This window comes from Grammomys surdaster, unplaced genomic scaffold (assembly GCF_004785775.1).
Source record: "Grammomys surdaster isolate TR1022 unplaced genomic scaffold, NIH_TR_1.0 125878, whole genome shotgun sequence".
Lineage (NCBI taxonomy): Eukaryota > Metazoa > Chordata > Mammalia > Rodentia > Muridae > Grammomys > Grammomys surdaster.
In genome coordinates this window covers 2,212,430-2,220,975 of record NW_021620703.1, presented here as the reverse complement: position 1 = coordinate 2,220,975, position 8,546 = coordinate 2,212,430, and the positions used below count along the sequence as shown (strand labels likewise).

At 38.9% G+C, this 8,546-nt stretch overlaps 1 pseudogene; it reads left to right on the top strand.

The window, feature by feature from the left end:
- LOC114608196 overlaps positions 1-357 on the top strand; it is a 1,955-nt pseudogene extending 1,598 nt beyond the window's left edge.
- The last annotated feature ends 8,189 nt before the right edge of the window (positions 358-8,546 follow it).

Sequence of the window (8,546 nt, the reverse complement as noted above, 5' to 3'; positions counted from 1 at the left end):
AGAAGGAGAAGGAGAAGGAGAAGGAGAAGGAGAAGGAGAAGGAGAAGAAGAAAGAAGAAGAAGAAGAAGAAGAAGAAGAAGAAGAAGAAGAAGAAGAAGAAGAAGAAGAAGAAGAAACACTGAAAGAACAGTTCTGACAGCGACGATGAGAAGAGGAAGGAGGAGAAACTGAAAAAGGCACTGAATGCAGAGGAGGCTCGCCTTCTTCACGTGAAGGAGAGCATGCAAATTGACGAGCAGAAGAGGCCCTACAACAGTATATATGAAACCCGAGAGCCCACAGAAGAGGAAATGGAGACCTACAGGATGAAACGGCAGAGGCCAGATGACCCCATGGCCTCTTTCCTAGGGCAGTAACTAGTCAGGATCAGACACATACACAGCATGTTCTTTTCAGCTCCTTGCTGCCCATAGATAGAAAGTCTTTATCTATCCTTCCTGCTGCCTGACATTAATAAATTTTTCTGAAGTCTCAAAAAAAAAAAAAGAAAGAAAAGAAAGAATGGCTACTCCAGCTTGTTTCTTGGGACCATTTGCTTGGAAAATTGTTTTCCATCCTTTTACTCTGAGGTAGTGTCTGTCTTTGTCACTGAGGTGCATTTCCTGTATGCAGCAAAATGCCGGGTCTTGTTTGTGTATCCAGTCTGATAGTCTATGTCTTTTTATTGGAGAATTGATGTTAAGAGATATTAAGAAAAAATGATTGTGGCTTCCTGTTATTTTTGTTATTAGAGGTAGAATTATGTTTGTGTAGCTATCTTCTTTTGGGGTTGTTAGAAGATTACTTCCTTGCTTTTTCTAGGTTGTAGTTTCCCTCCTTGTGTTGGCATTTTCTATCAATTATCCTTTGAAGTTCTGGGCTGGCATTTGTGTTCTCTTAGGGTCTGTATGATGTCAGTCTAGGCTCTTCTGGCTTTTATAGTCTCTGGTGAGAAGTCTGGTGTAATTCTTATAGGTCTGCCTTTATATGTTACTTGGCCTTTTCCCTTACTGCTTTTAGTATTTTTTCTTTGTTTTGTGCAATTGATGTTTTGGTTATTATGTGACTGGAGGTATTTCTTTTCTGGTCTAGTCTATTTGGAGTTCTGTAGGCTTCTTGTATGTTTATGGGCATCTCATTCTTTAGGTTAGGGAAGTTTTCCTCAATAATTTTGTTGAAGATATTTACTGCCCCTTTAAGTTGGGAATCTTCACTCTCATCTATACCTATTATCCTTAGGTTTGGTCTTCTCATTGTGTCCTGGATTTCCTGGATGTTTTGCATTAGAAGCTTTTTGCATTTTGCATTTTCTTTGACAGTTGTGTCATGCTTTCCATGGTATCTTCTGCACATGAGATTCTCTCTTTTATCTCTTGTATTCGGTTGGTGATGCTTGCGTCTATGACTCCTGATCTCTTTCCTAGGTTTTCTATCTCCAGGGTTGTCTCCCTTTGAGATTTCTTTATTGTTTCTATTTCCATTTTTAGATCCTGGATGGTTTTGTTTAATTCCTTCATTGTATTTTCTTGCAGTTCTTTAAGGGATTTTTGTGTTTCCTCTTTAAGGGCTTCTACCTGTTTACTTGTGCTCTCCTGTACTTCTTTAAGGGAGTTACTTATGTCCTTAAAATCCTCTATTATCATCATGAGAAGTGATTTTAATTCTGAATCCTGCCTTTCCAGTGTGGTGGGGTGTCCAGGACTTGCTATGGTGGGAGAATTGGGTTCTGATGATGCCAAGTAACTTTAGTTTCTGTTGCTTATGTTCTTGCGCTTGCCTTTCGCCATCTGGTTAACTCTTGTGTTACCTCCACTCACTGTGTCTGACTGGAGTCTGTCTTTCCAGTTATCTTACGTGTGTCAGAACTCCTCAGAGTTCAGATGTCTCTGTGGTCTTGTGATCCTAAGCTCCTGGGTGGAAGAACTCCTGGGACTCAGGCCACCTCTGGGATCCTGAAATCCTGCTGCTCTGAGTGCAGTGGTTCCTCTAGGATGGCTCAGGATATGGTGTTTCCATGAGAGCAGAGCAGCTAGATGTCTGCTGCTCTGAGTGCAGTGGCTCCTCTAGGATGGCTCAGGATTCAGTATCTCCACAGGAGCAGACCAGCTATGTGTCTGCCCCAGCCAAAAGGACCAGGCGGGGGCAGAAGGGAAGTGATATTCCTGAGGGGTGGGGTTTGGGTGGCTGATGGGTCCTGAGCATCCCTGGCTCCCAGTTGTAACTCTGGAGCATTGGGAGTGGGACAGGGTTCTTACCCACTGCCTAATGCAGTGGCTCCTCTAGGATGGTTCAGGATTCAGTATCTCCATAGGAGCAGACCAGCTATGTGTCTGCCTCAGCCAAAAGGACCGGGATGGGGGGAGCAGAAGGGAATATGCCATCCTCTAACTCGAATATACACATTGTATATGCCATCTTCTAACTCAAATATATGCATTGTTTATGCTATGTCCTAAGTCAAATAGACTAATTGTATATGCCATCTACAAACTCAAAAATACACATTGTATATGCGCTCTACTTACCTTGATCTCTCAAAACCACTGTGCCTTCCCTTCACTACCTGTGAACCAAACACACTCCTGTGCACACAAAATGATAGGGGTGCAACAGAGACACAGAGAGAGAGCAAACTGGTGCTGCTCCTGTGCCTCTACTGCCCTGGCTTTGTTTAATCATAGATTAGAATCTTGTCACAGACAATTAGCAATGAAAAGCCAAAGGATGCTTTCCATTAAAGGAAAGAGAGTAGAGTCCTTAACCATATTAATGCTAAGCTTCTTACTACTGAATATAAACAAACAAAGCAGTCCTCGTTAAAAGAATGGAGTTCTAAGAACTCCAGAGAAAAAACTAGCGAAATTTCTCAACAACCTGTGAGTGACAGGTTCTTACAAATTAATTAAGAGTATAAAAATACACCCAAACATAGTAAGAATAACACACTCCAGGTTTTTCTTAAATTAAATATTTGTCAACTATCCATCTTATCCTCCCTCTCCCATCCATTTATGTGAATTTCATTAATCAAATTAGCATGTGAAGCAGAGGAAACTCAGCAGAGAGTGAAAGGTATGCTCTAAGATAACAAATACAAGTTTTCATTTCCAGACTGCAATGCAAAATAATATTAAAATCCCAATCTCAACAGCACAAATTTAGGGGAGATTTGCATGGTATCAAGAAGTCATTTATTATTAGTTTTTCTGCACTCACAGATAAATGAAGTCAAGAATATTTCCATTCCCCAGCTGCAAATTTTCTGAGCATGGTAGAATATTAAGCAATTGGGTTGAAGCATTGTCCGCTTTGGCTGCTAGCTTTGAATATAACATGAGTAATCAACCCGAAATAGCATTCTTAGGACTTTCATTGTAATCAGCATGTTATTGTTACAATATTATGGCATCCAAATAAAATAGAGTCTCCTCATTCTTAATTTCTGAATGCATCTTAAGAATAAATTACAATAATTTCCAACTGCATGAAGGACAGCTTCGGGAGATTACATCTTTCTTTTATAAATGATAAGGGATTGACTAACGAGTCCATCGTACAGAGTCCATTAAAGGGGACAGGACAAAGACCTCTTGGAGACCTCATCAAGTGGAAACAATACGCAGGATTAATTCACATCTATTCAACTTCCCCAGGTTTAAATGGGAAGTGAGCTTTGAGTGACAACTTTATTTAGTAAGTCAAAGACTGCTGAAATTTTTTATGAAAAGGTGCAACTTACATGCAAAACAGAAGATTTTTTTTATTAGGAACATTTGATGCAATACAGTGAAGAAAAAAACTCTCATTAGGTGCCAGTTAATAAAGGGCATGAAATATAAATCACTTGCAAGTCTGAGCTGCATGCAGACTTCTATCTGCAATCATAGCCTCGTCTCTGTGTTTATTAATATCGATCCCATGTATTGCCCTGTATCCTTTTATATCTAACTCATTTGAAACCATAATAGTTTCCCATAATTTGGTTTTATTGAAAATTATTGTTGATTGTTTAGACATACATTCTTAGAAATTAATTTGTAACTATAACTCAAGAAGCTCAGATATTTTGTTTCAGTCAAGAAAAACAACTTGTATTATGAACACAGATACCATATACAGGAACATGCAAAACAAGGGTTACTGATATTATGTAACTCAGAACATTGAATCTTAGACTTTGAAAGGGTTAGTAAAAACAGTCTCATGCAGATAAAATACCTAAAATCCATTGGTGATAATAATGTACTTATATAAATTTTATTATAAAAATAGAAGACCAATATTATGCACACATTCATTATGCTATATTCAATATATATATGATATATATGAATATATATATATGAATATATATATATATACATATATATATGAAAAAGTAAATCTTTAAGCTAGAATATGAAGACAAAGGTAACTTTTATCAAAGGCATTGCTACTGTTCTGACAAGACAGTGTTCTCAGAACCACAAAAATGTCTTATATCACTTGGTGTTTTACATTGATTTAGCCTTACCAACACACAAATCCCAAAGGTCTTACAAATGCAAAAGATGGGTTGACAAAGGAATTGTCTTTATTTAACCATTTGCAAGTTGCTAATATGTTAACCAAGACATACTTTAAAAGTCAGGATGTGGCTATCAAATCCACAATGAACTAGTTTACATTTTTTTTTAAATGTGCCTGCTCAGTGTTAGGTCCATTGGGAGTGATTCATTCCCTGTGCTATGGGTACCCACATGTCTAACGCACTAGCACATTGTTGGATACAGAGCCGGAAACAATCCCAAGTCCAAATGATAACATGCACAGAGCAATCCCCCAGCACTGAGGGTATGTCTTGCCACCCTGCTGAACCTGTAGCACATTAAGATCAAGCCAGTTGTCTGATGGATGAGACCTGTCCCAATGTTTGGTTGTGTGTTCCAACCATCTTTTTGATCCCTTAGACACAATACTTGTTCTAAACAGGCAGTAAAGTCAAAGCTATCCAGCAGCAGTGTTTTCTGAGGGATAATTTATGCTCAAACTGCATCCTAGCAGAAGGCCCATGATGCTGGGTTTCCCAGCTGTGAGTTTGATAACTGAGTTAGAGAGGTGGTAGGATCTCTCTATTATCAAAACCCTTCCCTATGTGATTGGCAGAGCATCTAGAGGTTGACACTTGATATCTATGAAATCATTTGCCTAGGACTTTGCCACCCAGTCCTCATGCTTGCTTGCATCAAATACGTTATGAGAAGAGTTAAACTGGTTTTGAATTATGTTATTCTAAGTGACAGTCATTTGTAAAGTTCCCTCCACACACAGATTTACTGCCTTACCCTGCATTACATCACCCTGAAAAGATAAATGCTTAATTACTTCTATTTAACTACTAACTGGTCTGATAATCCTTCCCAACAGTGGTAAACCAAGCTCATGCTTTCTGTCTGTGGACTTGTCAGCTGCTCTATATTCAGTGACCTTCAGTTTATTGTAGGTTGGCCAACGGACATCCTTTTAAAATTGGTTTACGTGTCACGTTTTGTTAGTTGTGTGTGTTTTTGTGGAGTGGGGTGGGTACTTACCTATGTGAGCACACATGCCTGCAGCTGGTTGAAATTCAGCATCTTTACAGCTCTGTTTGTTTTTAATCCTTGTAATCCACCAGTTGAGTAGAGCTCTTTTCAAGTCATTTAAGATCATTCTCTTTCTTCTGTGTGCTTCTGTTGCCCATTTGTACATCTCCATCCACATCGGTACTGGTACCCACCCAGGAGGCTAGTTTGCTCTAGTTACAGCTATTCCATGCTTGGAGTGAGGAATGTTCTGCTATTGCTCAGCCCCATGCCTTCTAATATCCATCTGCAGTGTTTCCAACTTTTTTTTGCCACTACACATAATTTGCCGTATAATTTAATAGTGACGATACACCCAAGTATATCCTTTTCTTTTTAACATTATGAAATCAAAGTCCAGACAACTTGGGACTCTCCCATTACTACATCCCGTGATCATTTTTGTTTCCCTCTGAATTTTTAGGCATCTTTGTAAAGAGGAAAACAGACGCAAGGAAAGAAAAGCAAACAGGAAAGTCATCCAATGCATTTCTGAATGCAACTGGGTTTGTGAAGAGGGGCGGGGCAGGAAGCTGTTACCCAACACCTACAGTTTGAGTTGGTCTTACCCTGGCCCTGCTAGGAGAGTGGAGCTTAAGCATAAGGCTTGTGTGAGAAAGGACAATGGCTTTACTTTGGCAGTCTTTGCAGAGTTACATGAAAGAATACAGCTTTGTTAATTTTGTCCTATATTCACCCACCTGTCATCATCAATCAAATAATGACTAACTTGAGTCTCGGCACAACAGAAAATTATCACTAAAAGGAAAAAAGTATATGATTAAAAAATTATTCTTGAGGCCCTAATGAATTGTTTGTTCATGGAATATTTTTAGAGGAGAGAAATTGGGTGGAACTACAAAATGACTACTATAATATCACAATTTTTTAAAAGTCTAATGAGGGATGACTTGCTTTTCTGTAGGAACATCCCAGATGGCTAGATGCACACATTCTGAGCTCCTGTTCCCTGACACTCTAGGGGGACAGAAGAAGGGCAGTGAATTGAAAATTTCTCTACATAGAAGGAGAATAGAAGGCCCCCTTTGGTTTGAATTTATGTTTAATTTTCATCAAGTTTGCTTCTTCCTGGGAGATGCGTATGCTACAAAGTGTTCACCTCCCTGACCCATTTGACCATCTATCTCTTTCCTGTTCATCTAAAGTGGGAATTGGCAGCACTGTCATTATACTATGAGCCACTTTTAAATGACATGCAGGAGAAGAAAGACACCACAGTTAAATATATAAAAATAAATTTTCTTGGCTTACTGGGGTAGCCAGCAAATATCTATGAGTAATGCCCTATATCACAAGCTAGCAGGGCACTTAATAAAACCCAAACAACTGTCACGCACAGGTTATAAGGTCATTTCTCACACATAAGATAAACTAGAAATCTATCCAAAGGATAGAATCAGGGAGAATGTTATGAAGTTTGTTGGAAAATAGCGAATGAGCTTCGTGTGTTATTTCATTTCCCAAGGGCACATTGATAAGCATACACACATATTGTCAGCGCATCCTGAGACCCTGGGTGCCAGGGCAATGCAGAAAACAAACAAGTTCAAACCCATAAATACCATTTAGTAACAAATTAGATGTTTGCCATGGGAGACAGGAAGACAAATAAGTAAAATAAAACTGTATATTGTTTTTACTGCCGATGATGCGGAGAATGATGGAAATGTAAAAAAGAAAATGAAGATAGTGTCCTTCAAGAAGATAATGATAAAGCTTTTATTCATAGCATTGGCCTTAAAAGAATCACAGAGTCTAGTACCCATCAGGGATTGATGAATGGATATACACAACTAAGTGTTGTAGGAAAAATAAATTTGTGGAGGTTATGGTGGGGGAAAATGGGAATTCACAAACATACTTTATTTAAAAAACAACAATCATATTTCCAAATGTATAGCCCTACAACACCATCTTGTCCTCAGTAGCACAATAGAAACAAATTTTAGCTGGTGATACTCAGTGTGAGTCACTTATACACTTTAGTTCAATAGTAGCGTGATTGTCTGACATATGCAAGGCCCTGGGTTCAATCCCCATCACTGAAAATGAATTCAAAACTGGGTGAGAGTTAAGATTCACTTCGGGTACTCGAAAAATATGAAGAGTTAGGTTCCAGCTCAAGACCCCAAGTTTGGACATGTCCTCGATTCTGGGATGTGGGTCCATGGAGAACCACTCTGATCTTCCCATAGTTTTTGTGTTTTCCTGTTAGTCCCTCTCCTATCTGACTAGTCCAGAACCAAGGCCAGGTTCAGCCTTCTGAGAGAACAACACTGTATCTAAGAGTCAAGACTGAATTTTGAGAATCTAATCTTAAATTAGAATTGTCTCCACAAATGACAACGTTTACTTGGGAAGAGTCAGTAAGCATGGGGTTATGCTGATGTGGTAAACACATGGAGTTCGTGGAGAGAGAATCCTGTGAGGAGTGGGGAGAGCTGCACTGTGGTTTACTTCAGACAGACAATGGCAGTATTAAATGGCTAAAAACTGTTAACATGTCAAGTCGACTTTCTTTAAATTAAAACTTAATTAAATAACATAACTCAACTCTAGATACAAGAACACGATGATTGATTGATTTCAGATTTCAAATACATAGCAAATACCTTTCTAATTTAAATGGCAATTTTAACCATATATCTTATACTGTATTTGAGTCTAATCAATATTGACATTCCGGGCATCTGTTGCTGGACTATCCTGTGCATTTCAGGATCTTAGCAGGATTTTTGGCCCCCTAGCTTTCAGAGAACAGATGCACAAACTGTGACAGCTAAAACCATGTGCAGATATTACAAAGTACTGCCCAGATGACAGACTCCTTTCCTCTGAGATTTCCTGCTCAGCCAAGGCTGTTAGCAATACTACAGCTTGTCTTCTCCTCCTGGAAAGACAAGGTAGTAATCGACTCTTAACAGATAAATAGGAGAAAAAAATTA